Source organism: Thunnus albacares, chromosome 21 (genome assembly GCF_914725855.1).
Source record: "Thunnus albacares chromosome 21, fThuAlb1.1, whole genome shotgun sequence".
Lineage (NCBI taxonomy): Eukaryota > Metazoa > Chordata > Actinopteri > Scombriformes > Scombridae > Thunnus > Thunnus albacares.
The window spans coordinates 25387143-25402359 of NC_058126.1; positions in this window are offsets into that span (position 1 = coordinate 25387143).

The following is a 15217-nucleotide window of genomic DNA, read 5'->3' on the forward strand; positions in this document are numbered from 1 at the left end:
TGGCATCCCTGTTGGTGACGGAGGTGGGCAGCGAAGGGGAGGAGGAGTCTACCCTAGCTGACCTCAACCAGTCTGCTGAACCTGCTCTCGACCATCTCTCTGTCAGCCAGTGCAGCCAGCTGAGCCAGGTGTTCCAGTGAGTCTCCAAGCTGTTTGCTGCTAACCCAGGGAAGACTTGCCTGGTGGAGCACGTCATCTGCCTGAAAGACAGGGGGCCGGTTTGCCAGAGGTCCTATCGAGTGCCCCAACACCTGGTGGCAAAGCTCCTGAAGGAGGTGGAGGAGATGCAGCGGTTGGCTGGTACAGGAGATTTGTCCCGCAGTTCGCCACCATCGCTGCTCCTCTGACAGCGAAGGACCAGAGGAACCTGGTCACCTGGAATGAGGACTGCGAGACCGCATTCCAAACCCTCAAGGCCTGCTTGTGCTCTTCTCCAGTGCTGAGGAGTCCCGACTTCAGCCAGCGGTTCTTGGTCCAGACTGACGCCTCTGCCGTGGGACTGGGGGCAGTCCTGGCCCAGGGTGATCCTGGGGAATAACAACCGGTGCTGTACCTGAGCCGCAAGCTGCTGCCCCGTGAAACCAGGTACTCCACTGTGGAGAAGGAGGGCCTGGCCATAAAATGGGCCCTGGAAAGTCTGAGATACTACCTGCTGGGGAGGGAGTTTGACTTGGAGACTGACCATCGCGCTCTGACCTGGATGAACTCCATGAAAGATCAAAAACAGCCGTCTCACTCGCTGGTACCTCTCCCTCCAGCCTTTCCAGTTCCAGATCAGACATCGAGCTGGCAAGACCAATTTTGTGGCAGATTATCTCTCCAGGTTGCCGCACATCGGCAACCTCGGGGAGGAGAGGGATAATGTGACGGGGCGCCCGTGAACGCTCCGTCATGCCCTAACCGGCGTGCGTTTCTGTCTCTCTTGGCCGGAGAGAGAGCGCCGGTGCCGGAAGCGCACAGCGCGCAGCACTCCCACTGTTCCTGCGGAGCCATGCTCCGGTGAAAACTGTTCCTTGCAGGCCCGCACTTGTGTCCCGCGGCCCTGCACTCCCACAAACTTTTCCCGCTGTCCGAACTCTTTTCTGCACGCTAGGCGTTCGAGGGTGCACACTCGGCGCTGACGCGACACACACACACATATACACTTACCTGCTGCTGCTGCCTCTGGTTGCCTCCGGGCATGGGCCAAACTGAGGCACTTCCTGGACACCCCATAAATAGTGCTTGGTGGCGCGCTTAGGAGGGTCATGTGACAGTGGACTATACCATCAACATCATATGAACTGATATTTTATGATTTATTTTGGTTTGGGGGTATTTGGGCCATCGCTGTATGGAGGGCGATTAGTGCCATTTTTCCGGTATACAAAATATATCATTGATTTTTGAATTTATGTTTGTTGTGTTGTCAAATTTGACTGTAGGATGCTATAATTTGGTAATTGGTTTGCCCGGGGGAGGGGCTAAGAATATATAAGGGGGAGCTCTGCTCATTTAGTTTTGGTTGGGTTTTTGGTCGTGGCTAAGTAACAATGTGGGTGACAAACTGCCAGTGTGAAACCTGTCGTGTAAATACTTTTTTTTGTTATTAGGGTTTTTTTTTCCACTCCTGCACTGTAAATATTTTTGCCACTCTTGTTTGGGGAACTTGGTGTGAATAAAAATCAACACACTGAAGTTTCTTGTCGTCTGAGCCATCATTGAAAGCGAACCCGCGACAACAAGATTGACAATGGTCAAAATGCCAAACTTGAAGCTTCAAAACAAGAGTCCACTGTGATGTCACAGTGGCTATGTCCATTATTTTTTTTTACAGTCTATGGCTCTACATTACTATTCATGCCTCACTGAGCAGTGGTCAGTCTGTCACACTGTCTGTAAGTCACTCTAGCTGGTGTACTCTGACTCCCTGCGTCATGCATTACTTACCAACAAGGCCATACAGCCATTGTCCTGTCCAGTCCTCTGCTATATTTTTTAAATATGCTGGGAGGGAGGGAAGGAGCTAGCAGAAATTGAGTGTGTAGTTGTCCTTTAAAAGAACACCAGTCACACCTCAAGCATTGGAAAACCATGTGGAAAACACCATGTGATGAAAATATGGAGTTTGTTCCATTTATCAATTTGATGAACATTACAGTCTCCTCATCAGTCCAGATGTTTTTGTCTGCTGCCATTTTTCGTCTCTTCAGTGGAAGTTTGAGTGATTGAAAGTCTTGATTTGTTTGCAAAGTCTGTTTCCATCTCATATCGACTTTTTCACCTCACCAAGCATAAAAAGTTTTTTTGCGATATTTCAACTTTTTCTGGCATTTCCACTTTTATGCGCATAAAAACAGATGGATGGAAACACACTTATAGACAGTGTGGGGACTGGGGTGGCAGCTGGATCCTCTATATGCTGTATATGATGGACTGTCACATGGATGGATCTAATGTGTAGTCACAACATATTTGTGGTGCACCACCAATGATGGTTTATCTCTTTGCATTTCTTTCACCAAGCAATGTATCTGTTAAGACCACAGCTAAAAAGGTTTCAAAATGTTATCTCCTCTGAGGGAAACTGAATTTAATTTGTGGCACATCCAACAGTGGTCCACTCTGGGCCATTCCCTCCATCATTAATGTGTCAGCGGGCTGTGGAACAGAGTGCTGCTTTTATAGGAAAGAGATGGTTTGATTGTTAGTGACTCATGCTTTGCCAAAAGTCAGAAAACAAGCTCTGTGGACCGCTGACCACTGTGCTACTACTATGAGCTTCTAATCACAGAAATAGAATCCTATATGCTTTCTATATTTAATAAACAGGGCTGAGCTGTGTTTGTCATACTGTATATGACTGCTATAATATGAAGTTGAAATGATGGACTTACAAAATAGTCCTCCTATGTTTTTTTTTTTGTTTGTTTTTTTTGTCAGCGTGCAGGCCACCTCTTTATGAAATTGGATAACTGTTAATTTTACCATGTTCTATTGTCTGCATGCTGTTTCAGAAGCTTTTCCATCCAGACAGTATAACTCTGCAGGAAACAATATGTACTCAACACACAGAATTGCAACAATGAATGAAACCAAAACTATAGGACAATGAGTGGTTAGAGTACAAGATGCTTTTTAAAAAGAATGCACAATTTTGGTAGTTAATAATATAACTTGAATAATGCAACAGGGAGAGAAACAGACGATAAAAAATTTAAAAGCTTCGTCTTTTAGCTCAGTGTTTTGGTTTTATTGTCCTTGACTTTACTATACAAGCAGCAGGCAGCTGTTTTCAGTGAATAAGCTCTGATAAACCCACTAGACACTACCTGCCCAGCACCAAACAGCATACAGGCATACGTAGAGACTAGCTGGTGAATATAGTAGAGCATTTAACAGGTAGAGAGCCAGATATTTTTCATAGGAGTTGGTGGAGAGAGAGCTAAAAGACGAGTGAATATTTGACTTTCATTCATTAGGTGGACACAAACACAACTCTAAAATAATGTTAATGTTGCTCTGTGTCTTCTGAATGTGTACATTCTCTCATACATTCACCACAACAACTTTATAAGGTGATAAAGCTGTACAGTATGTCAATATTATGTTTACAACTTATTCCTCTACCTCTTAGTGACCCAAAATCAATTACTGCAGTTTTACATCAACAAATAGACATTTGTTTGCCATAGCCACTACAGTCACAATCAGGAAATTACACTACAGTACAGAATCTTGTACAACCAAACAGTAAATAATACAGATTCTTCTTCGAAAATGTTGATCTTTCATCATCCATTCAGGTAGTTTAAGGAAGCTGGTGCCTTAGCTCTCAAATGCTACAAAACTGTTCCAGCTTTATCATGACAAATGCCATTAACAGCCTATCTATTATAGCAATTCAGTGTAGCATAAATTATATCTTGCCACAGTGTCTCTACCCTCTATTTGAAAAACATCTATAAAAAGACACATTTAAGGCCACAATTACCAGTTCTCTGCTCTGTGTGTGGCTATATTTAACCCACTACTGTATAAATAGGGTGGCTACAGCTGGCTGTATGTCTTGGTGGAAAACTAACTGAACGCCATGTGTGGGTTATGGATGGTCCGAGACAAATCAAGTTGAATTTGCTGCTTTGGTCTTTTATGTGTGTCTTTTCCCTCTGAAATGATGCTGAAATGAAAATCGGACAGTGCTAAAGGGGTTAAAAAACGTCAGACTTTGAGCAACAACTCAAATTAGCTTCCCAGGTATGTGTCCTTCTTATCTACAAGAATGGACATATATGTTTTGTCTTGAACTTTGGCTTGCTGAATGAACCCCCTAAAAAAAAGCACTGCTTTGCTAACGTCAGTTTGCAGGTTGGATGGCTAATTAGTGAGCCAGTTGTGCCACTTTGCGCAGCTTAAAATCTTGCTTACTAACGTTAACCCTGATTCTTACCACTGCCAACAAAATGCTGTCTGTCCTTGGCTTGAAGCTTTAACAGCACACATTTGTTCAGATTGTGTCCCTGCCATTTAACTGTTCCCTAAGAGGCCTTGACACTAAAGGAGCATTTCTGATGTATCTCTGAAAACAAGCCACACAACAATCGACATTTTATCATCATATCAAGTTGTTATGGCCAATGTGTTAGCAAACAGTTGCATATTTAGTAGACACTGAGCAACATTAGCATTTGTCTGGAGTTGTGTTTCTGACCTCTCACCAAATATAGGCCCAATATTCACTCTTCTTTTTGGTTGGGTCGTTTTGGTCTCCACCATCTCCTGAATGAAATAACCAACTCTTTAGCGGCTAAATTCTCCACTATGTTCATCAGCTTGTGGCTAACTTTGTCCGTCTGCTGTTAGGTGTTGGGAAGTTAGTGTATAATGGGTTCATTAGAGCTGTTTTGCAGAAAACAGCTGCCTGCTGCTGCTGGACACAAGGTTGATAAGAGTGCTGAGACTGAATCAAAACAGTTTGTTTTGCTCTATAGAGCTAAGGGGAACTATACATTTGGGTGATATTTCCCTGTAGGCCTGTCACTCTGTCTGACCCCTCTCACATTACACATGGTCACCTGAATGATTGTTAATATAAAAATAGTGATTATTGCACCTTTAAGTTTTCTGCAGGCAGCCATATCTGCATCCTGAGGTTGATAATCTAATACTGGGCCTCCTTTTTTTACCTTCGTCTTACCTAGCAATAACTTTGGTAATATCTGTGCCCATATTATCACAATTACATAAGTATGTTCTACAGTTGCTGTAATGCTGCACTGTTCCTTCAGCCAAACCCTGGTCCCAGGGCTGCCCTTCACTGACAGCACACAAGCTGTAATTTCAAGTTAAAACTGGGACGATCCAAACCACAGAAAAAAAAATCAATTTTAGAACCAACACTCAGTCTGTGGCGTGAAGCTGTTTCCAGACCGCTTTAACCCAGAAATAACCCAAAGACTCAATTTAGACAAATTGTTTTTTTGCACTCTGCATTCCTCTTTTGTTTGGATACAGTGGAGGTCAGTGACAGTATTTGGAAGAGCAGGCGGATTTTCAGAAACCTATAACTAAGTGAAATTTATTCTGGACTCCATTTGCATTTAAACAGAAAACAATGGTGTGACCATTTGCTTTAGTGTTCACAATGGTGTATTTAACTACAGACTGTTAACATGAAGATGGATGTGTTTTCAGTCATATCAGCAGTGTTGGGCGAGTTACTGAAAATTAGTAATTAGTAATTAGTAATTACAGTTACCAGTTACTTCTCTCAAAAATGAATTGAATTACTTTACCAATTACTGCACATAAAAAGTGATTAGTTACTAGGGAAAGTAGCTTTTGCATTACTTTTAACACAAAAGTGTAACAGCGTAACATGCAGAGAAAACTTGTTCCAGAGTTTGGGGACTACATCTGCAAAGGCACAATCTCCCCTTTGCTTCAACCTTGATCATGGGACAACCAGAAGCAACTGGTCAGTGGACCTGAGTGACCTTGAAGGGACTTGTGGTTGTAAAAGGTCAGAGAGATAGGTTGGAGCTAGCCCATTTGATGATTTGTAGGCAAATAATAAAATCTTAAAATTAATCCAAAAACATATAGGGAGCCAGTGAAGGGAGGCCAGTAGGGGGGAAACATGCTCTTGTTTGCGTGTTCCTGTTTAAAGACCAGCTGCAGCATTTTGCATTTTGGACCAACTGCAAGCAGTAGAAGGAGGCCTGGCTAACATCAATGTAAAAGGCATTACAGCAGTCTAGTCAGGACAAGATAAAAGCATGTATAACCCTTTCAGAATAATTAAATGATAAAAAAAAGACTTGACCTTAGATAAGAGTCTCAGCTGGAAAAAGCTAGATTTGTTCATTGAGTTTATCTGTTTGTCCAACTTAAAATCATTGTCCATTAACACACCCAGATATTCTACAGTGGGTTTTACACATGGTTCCAGGGAACACAGGGGCATCACAGGCACCACTGGGTACAAAAATCAGGACTTCAATTTTATTCTCATTAAAGTTTAAAAATTTAAGGCCATCCAAGCTTTGATGTCTTTGATGGAGTCCAACAATGGTTTTAAAGAGTTTGCATCTTTTCGTTTCAAAGGCAGTTAAATTTGAGTGTTAGCTGCATAACAGTAGAATGAGATCCCATGTTTTCTAAGAATGGACCCTAGGGGGAGCATGTAAAGGGAAAATAGGTATGGCCCGAGAATAGAACCCTGAGGATTTTAACAAGGGTGAGGCACTGAAGAGGATATAGAGTCACCAGGGCTGAGAGAAAAAAATGTGTCAACAGGTAAGAACCACTCCAGAGCATTTAATGCCAACACAATGCTCCAGGCAAGAGATGAGGATGCAGCTGTGAGATCTAAAAGCATAGGAATGGCGGATTTCCCGGAATCAGAAGCTAGTAAAAGACTGTTAAATACTTTTAAAAATGCAGATTCAGTGCTGTTAAGGGCTTTAAAACCAGGCTGGAACACCTCAAGAATGCTGCATATGTCTAAAAAGATTGCAATTGTGTACGAGTACAACATTCTCCAAACAGGAGTTTGGAAACTGGTCTAACATAGGAGAGGATTGAGGTGTCCAGTCCTCTCCTATTTATAGTACTACCAGTGTGGACACAACAGGGTTCATTTGTTTTAATGATGCAAAAAGCAGATTGATTTCCTCCAAATGAAAAGATAATATATGTTGTTTTTAATTGCCCTTTAGAACTTCAGATTTCTAATCTGATGGCCCTATCAGCAGGATATTATTTGTTTGTGCCTTCCAATACAAATCACTGTGGTTAAGGCTTATTTAGGCACAAAACTGACTTGTTTAGAGTTAGGAAGAGATCATAGTTTGGGTTCAAATAAGTACATAGTTAAATTAAAGGGATCTTCATCATCATGGTTATAATAATAATCATGTGATTAAGGTAAGGGGATGGTCACAGCCGGGTGATGGTTAAAAGAAACCAACGCTGAAATGGGAAACGGACATTTTGGACCACACCCATTATTGTAGTATATACTTTGAATCACCATGGTTTGGTGAAAATGCCACCCATTGTAGTAACCTACAATGGAACTGTCACACATTAGCACACAGAATTTGTCAGCCATTTTACATGACAGTAGAAACAATGTAACTTTAAGTTGGAATTGTTACTTACAGGAAGGCAAACAAAAACCATACCTAACACCAGACTTAATTTTGGAGAAATGAACCACAGCATCTCAGTTTGGGTGGGTCGGATTCTTCGTCTGCAGTCAAACTTTGTGATTAGGCTTAAAAGATGGATGCCACTATATTTAGCATTAAATGAAACAGTAGTATTTTAGAGCTCCCTCTAAAGGGCCAGTTCATGAAAAGCCACCCGTTGAGTTTCTCTAGGAGAAACCGCCCATAAGAAACATGCTTGTCCTCTCGTGTGTCTGATCAAAGCCAGAGTGAGGGGAAACAAAAACAGATAAAAAGACAGACTGAATGAAGGAAACATCTCAAAAACAGCGAACTGAAAATAATACATTCATCATTATTTCAGTCCCAGCTGTGGATGCACTGGAATTAATCATGAGTACAAAGCCATGCAGAAACAAAGTCTGTGATGCATGCCAAGGGAGGCCTGCTGAACTTCAACTAAATCCCACTGTGTTTACAGGCTGGTTTCAAACACTGTGACATTTCCAAAATACACCTGATCTGATTATATTATGCAACCTACAGTAGTTTATACACTGAAAGACTGAACCAGCTGACTGGCCCTCATGACCAAACACTACACATATTCAAGAATTAGACTGACACCTATAAGCTGTAGAGCTTTTCAGTCCCAAGTCCAGTTCAACTCAAGACCAACGAGTCCTAAGTCAAGACCAACATGCCACACATCATCACATCTTTTTAAACTAAAATTTAAGGACTTGGTTACACAAAGAAGGAGTCACCTCTCTCATTAAAACCAAAATGCTGTACTTCTGGAGTTTTGAACTGAAATATCACCATGTAATATACCCTTGCTGGACCTTTGATGCGGTGGAAATTTATTAAGTCGACCTCTAAGACTTGTATTTGAGTACACCTGCTATAAGCTGTAGAGCTTTTCCTTGGACTTGTGTTGCTAGCAAACAACTTGGGTATATGTTTATTTCCTGTCACCTACCGACATTAGCAAACACTAATGCAGGGAACTAGGACTCATTCCTTGAGACATAATTAATTTCACACAAGGAGGTTACTATATTGTGAGATCATGAAAAACAGCCAGTGGTGACATTAGTTTCTCATCAAAACTTTCTTTGTCATTTTTTCCTAAGTCAAGACAGTAAGTCTCAAGTCAAGTTCAACTCAAGACCAACAGGTCCCAAGTCAAGACAGGTAAGTCCACTGATGTCCAGGCCAACAAGTCCCACATCAACACCAACAAGTCCTGAGTCAAGTTCATGTCCAGGCCAACAAGTCCCAAGTCAACTCACTAATGAACACCCGACGTCACACCAGTGTCTCCACCAGGCCATTAAAATCTTTTCAAAAAGTTTGAGGACTTAGTTACACAAGGAAAGCTTCATTTCTCCCATTAACACAGAAATGCTGTTCATGTACATTTACATTTCAGTTTTTGTGCTGAAATATATCAATACCAAGTAAAGACCAACAAGTCCTGAGTCATGTCCCAAGTCAAGACAGGCAAGTTCCAAATCAAGTCACACTCCTAAACTTTGTGTTTCAAGTCCTAAACTTATGGAGGAGACTAAGTCATTCAAAGTCAGAAGGCTAAGCAAAGTCATGAGTAACTAGTGTTAAAGTCAAAGTGGAGTTGCATTTTTTAAATTTTGTCAATTTTAAAGTCACTAGATTCATAACTTAAGTCTGAATCAAGTCCAAGTTTTCGCTTCTGCTGTTTGACACTGCATTATTTTCAAATTCACCCATGCTAGTAGGGATTTGGCCTTAATGTCTACATTAGCTTTTTTGTGACAGGTACCTTTTGGTCAGTTTGGTTGGCACGTTCTAAAAAGCTGTTTGTGAGTTTGTATGTGTCATACACAATACTGCAAAACACTCTGAATGAAAGCAACCAGAGAAACACATAAGCAGATGGCAGTTGAATGAGTGAGTAAAAATTACGTGTGTGTGTGGGTTGTGGGTAATTATAAAAAATTTACTACGATAGCATTGTAGCAATATGTATTACAGCTGTAGGGATGTTGAAATCACGCAAGGAACCATATGAATTCACAAACATTTAATGGGCTAAATCTCGACCTCTATAACCCCTGGACACACACACACACACACACACATTAAGTGAATTTCCCTCAGATCTCAATGGGGTCTCAAAGGCAAAGTGGCAACATTAGATAATTGTCTCATTCCTGGCAGTGACTTGCTATGTGTGTGTGTGCTGTATATGTGCAGGGGTTCTGGAAGAAATTAGGAGACTTTTCCGCCTCAATATGTTCAAAATGAATGAAGCGACCTGTGTGAAAAGCCAGGTTTTAATCAGTGAGACTGGTGTTAAGTTTCACATACTTTTCATTAATTGCAGTCTGGAGGGTTTTAGGGATTTGGTCTCTGTGTGTGATTGAGATGTTCAGTCAGTCTTTTAAGGAGAGGAAAAATTCTTAGGTAGTATCAAAACCTCAAGAGACTAACTGTTGATTGTTAGAATGATGACATGTTTAAATTATACAATAGTAGATCGAAATTTATCCTGAAAAATAAAACCCTGATCAATGAATCCCATACAAACAACTAATGGAGTCAAACCCAAAGCAATATCCACTGGCGTCTAAATAATGTCATGATGTTAAGTCAGTTGCTCTAATACCTCATGTGAGCATTTACAGACACAACAACACAGCAGCATAATGCAATTATGCATTGCATGCATTTGGAACCATGTACTGGTTTGGGATAATTCTTACAAAAGAATCAAACTGTAACAATTATTATAGATTAACAACGTGGCAAACTGTCTTGGATGAAACTCATGGAATGTGTTGATCAGTTCACTGTGTGTTGTGACTGTCTGATCTGTATAATTGCAAATTTGTTTAGAAATGTGCATCACTAAAGAATAATATCCAATTATTATGGCATTTTAACCCTTTAATGGTCTCACCCTGTAAGAACCAATGGAAAATGTATTATTAGTATTAGTATTTTGCATTTGTAGTTCCTCTGGCTGCTAACAGCAAAAAACATTTTTTTTCAACTGATCACATTATGACCAACTCCACCAAATTGCAAAAGTGCACTTTCAACCGTCTGCCAATTTGTCAACATTAATGTGAATTAATAAAATTATGGGCAAGAGCAATACATAAAACACAAGAAATAAACATCTTTATCACATGGAGTTATTGTTATAACAAAGGTTCAGGAACAAGATCACGCCCCTCTCTCTCACTGAATTCAATCACCTGCGCCTAACTAATTAAATCATCTGTGCATACCTATATAAGCATGTCTAACCCCTTTCTCTCACGTTCGTCTCAGTTCTCATGCGGCCTACGACACGCTTGCATCGCAAACACTTACCTCCCACCCGTGCTCCATGATCCACGTTCCTCTGCAACATACCGCCCACGACTAGATCCAGCAGTACCAATGAGTTATCTCCTTCACCACCACATGCACATGGAACCCTTCTACTCCAGACGCCGCGCTTCTGATCAGCTGGGATCCAGACGCTCCACATGCATCTTTTCCAAGCGATTAACATCTTCAACCGGACATTCGCTCACCTCCGGCGACCCCTCAAGGAGACAGTTGTGCCACTCCTACAAAACGATGATAAAGACAAACTTTTCAACTCTATGCAGACTCTACTTCCATCAACCCTCTCGTCGGCAGCCCAAATCCTCCCACTTTTCCGGGTTCATCGTCCGCCGCCGGGCCGACACGCGACGCACACTGATGACGTCACAACGCCGCCTACTACAACAAAGCCCAGACTTCTTCAGCCCCGGCTGAAGGCCAGGTTGAACTCGGGATACAAATCCCGTTTCGCCAACAACCGACAACAAAGCCAGGTTCTTCCTGCTCCTCTCTGCCTCCACCTTCACCACCGCTCTGGACGGCCGCTCACTTCCGGGTTCCCTGTCCAGCGCCACCTATACGCCATACGTCGATGACGTCAGCCAACTGCTTCAGCCCTCTCGCAGGGCCAGGTCGTATCTTCATCGTGCCTGCTCCCTCCCTGTCTGATCTGTCTCATGTTTTTTGTCTTTTCTCTCATCCCCGTGTCCACAGGCTGCACAATCAACCCCCACACATGCTTTTTCTGTGTCTTCAGCAACCCCCGTCGCCGATCCCCTCACTCCAGCCATCGTTAACACTGTGCCCACGAGCACTTTCACTCTGGCCTCTGCCACTCTGCCCCTCCACGGCCTACAAAGCCAGGCTTTCCAGTTCTGCACAGCCTCCAGTTCCACCACCGCTCCAGCCAACCACTCGCTTGCAGGTTCCCTACCCAGCGCCTCTGCACTGGCACATCGATGATTCCATCCTGCCGCCACTACGGTGCGGCAACAGTCTGCTTCGGCCTTAGCTAGAGCCAGGTCGTATTTCCCCATGTGCCTGCTCCCTACGTCTTAATTGCCTCGTGTTTTGTTTCATCCCTGCGTCTATGAGCCGCACATCTTACCACTTCACAGGCATCCCTTCACCCCTCACTCCTCGACACTCATCCCTTCATCCCTCGACCCCCAACCCTCATCCCTTCATCCCTCGATCCTCATCCCTTTATCCCTCGCCCCTCGACCCTCATCCCTTCATCCCTCGCCCGTCGACCTTCAACCCTTCATCCCTCACTCCTCGACGCTCATCCCTTCAACCCTCAACCCTCAACCCTCATCCCTTCATCCCTCCCTCGATCTGTCCTTGCGTAATGAAGCCACAGAGCTCCCTCCTTTCTAATCTCCTCCATTTTGTATTTGTTTTCGTTTTCGTCTCATCCCTGTGTCCGCAGGCTGCACAATCAACCCCTGCACATACATCCCCTCATCCCGGCATCCTTTCCTCTTCCCTTCCTTCAGCTGCAGCTACCTCAGTGCTTTCGGCTCCACCCGCCCCCGCAGCTCTTTTCTTCTCTTTCTTCCCATAGCCACTACTGGTCCTGCCTTTACCTCGGCCACAGTCGCACTGAGCCACGGTGCTCCCTCTACTCGGCCCACTCCGTTTCCTCCTGTTCGATCCCTGCCCCCACCCCCATGTGTCCTGACCCTCTCTGGCTTCACCACCTTCGCCCGTTCCATTCTCAAGATTAAATCTTCCACCATACACGTCTACGCCAGCCGAACTAATGTCTCCATAAAACTGTCCTCAGGGGCACCATACCTAGCCTTGTTTCACGCACACTTCAGCATGTTATCTGTAAGTCCAAACCACATCTTATGCCAAAGTTTCGCCCCTCACTTCAGACTTCCTGGCCCACCACCAAACTCTACGCACAGGCAACCTGTCTCCCCACATCGACAAAGTCAGTCCACATTCCTAACCGTACTCTGGCCAATTCTTATGCACTGGAGCCGCTTCAACCGCTTCCAAATAAGAAATCCCAGAAAGACCACCTGTTAAAATTAAATAAATAAAATTCTCGACTGCTAGTCTTCTCAAGATTCCATACCTACCTCAGCGACATTCAAAGAGCCTGTTCTCACTTAGTCCAATGAAGTTAACTCTGGGGGATGACAAAGCAGAAAGCTCATCGAGACATGTCCCCCACCCTGAGTCTCGACCCCCGGGTTCCTAGACGCTCCAGCCTCTTTGTGATTCCATTTGGTCCCTGGTCATCCCCATGCCATCGACCCCCTTCATCCCTCTCCTCCACCCCATCATCCCACCGTACACAACCTGGACCAACCTTCAGCTCCCATTCATCCCTCTCCTCGACCTCCATCCAGCCCACCATACACTATCCTCATCCAATCCTGAACCCTCTCGACAATCCAAATAAATCTGCTTTTTATACTGTTCAAATGGCGTGGTCTTTGTTAGTGAAATAAAGATTAAAAGTTGAAATCACTATAGTGAAACCAATATTTGATACTTTTTATGGCTGGCATTTTTCTGCTATAGCCATTTAATGTATTTACACTTGTAATTTAATCTCTAAATCCATATTATTTGTCATTGTCAGTGGCGGAGTCTGATATTACCATGCTGAACTCAAACTGTGTCCACACACACAAGGCATATACAGGAAATTATGGATGCACATGCCAGAAGACATTTGGAAGACAAAAACCAGTGGGATGACCTGAGGAAGGATAAGGGAAGGAAAGGCATAGAAAGATGCAGACTGTGTTCACAACAGCTTTTTGGATAATGGATCATCTTATTGGGGTTTTCTACAAACCATTTGATTTGTATTCAAACAGATAAAACAGGGTATTTCCTGTCCACTTAAATCTGGACACGCTTTGGACAGAGGTGAAGTGGACAATGTCAACAACAGCTTTTCTAAATCATTATCAGCAGTATCAGCAATACTACACAGGATCTACAGAGTAATTAGCAACTGAATTCTTTCACTGAAAACATCTAAAAAAAAGTATTGATATAATAATTCAAGCGTACAATAAATAAAGGGGTAAACAAGTAAAATAACATTACATTTTATATACTGACAACAGTTTATAATCAGAAAGCTTTCTATTCCATGGCAATATCCAGTTTAGGTCAAATATTGTTAGCAATACTACCTTGGCCATAAATTGATATTTCAACAAGCTGGTAGAGCATGTTTTTAAAAAACATTAGCAGAAATTTGTCAGACTTATTTTCTGATCAGTCTGCCCACTGAAATTGCATCAACAAATTCTTATTACCTTAGAAAATTTGACCATTAAAGCAATTTTTCTGCTGTTAATTTGGAAGTAACCTGAAAAAGCCTGGTTTAAAAAACTGCAAGTTGCACCCTGGGAATATTTAAAATTAAAGCTGAAAGCAGTGATGATCGGTCCCTCGCACCTTAATGCACACCAGAGCGCGCCACAGTAGAGGTGCTGTTATTGCAGAGCAACACGATACAACAATACATGGACCAGAAGGCAACTAACACAGATATATATTTTCATGAATATTGGACATTGCATTTAGGAAATAACTATCACTTCCTGTGTCCACTATATGGTGCTAGAAAACACACACTAAATATACATTATGTTGCAGCATATCAAATGTTGACACACTAAATCAAGGGAAGTTTGTAACATAAGACTTGCTTTCTGTTGCCACTAGGTGGTGCTACACAAGTGGGTCTTAATGCAGCAATACATTTAGTGGAGGTCGCCTGGCATGCAACATGTCAAATTCTAGTTTTCAGATCTTTAATGTTTTACTTGAATAATAAAGTTCTTATATAGTGCTTAATTGAGCAACACACACAAAGCAAACCTGGCGTGAAGAGGTATTCTATCATGAGTACTGGGCAGCATAAGGAGAAAAAAATGCCATGTGCACTACACTTGATGGATACTGAAGGTGACAGGAAACATACACAACTGGACAAAGAGTGGGAGGAATGGGGGAAAGGGGAGGTCAATAAGGGCCCATAGTTCACTTATGCCCTGGGGCCCCTTGGCATGTTAATCCAGCCAGTGGTAGGTGACATGTTGAATGATTAATCAATGATCAAATAAGGTTCAGTCTTGAAAAAATATGTGGAATACGATGAATAGAAATGGAATGGAACCCTGCTGTTTGTGAGAAGTACAGCCTTGACCATGAATGCAGAA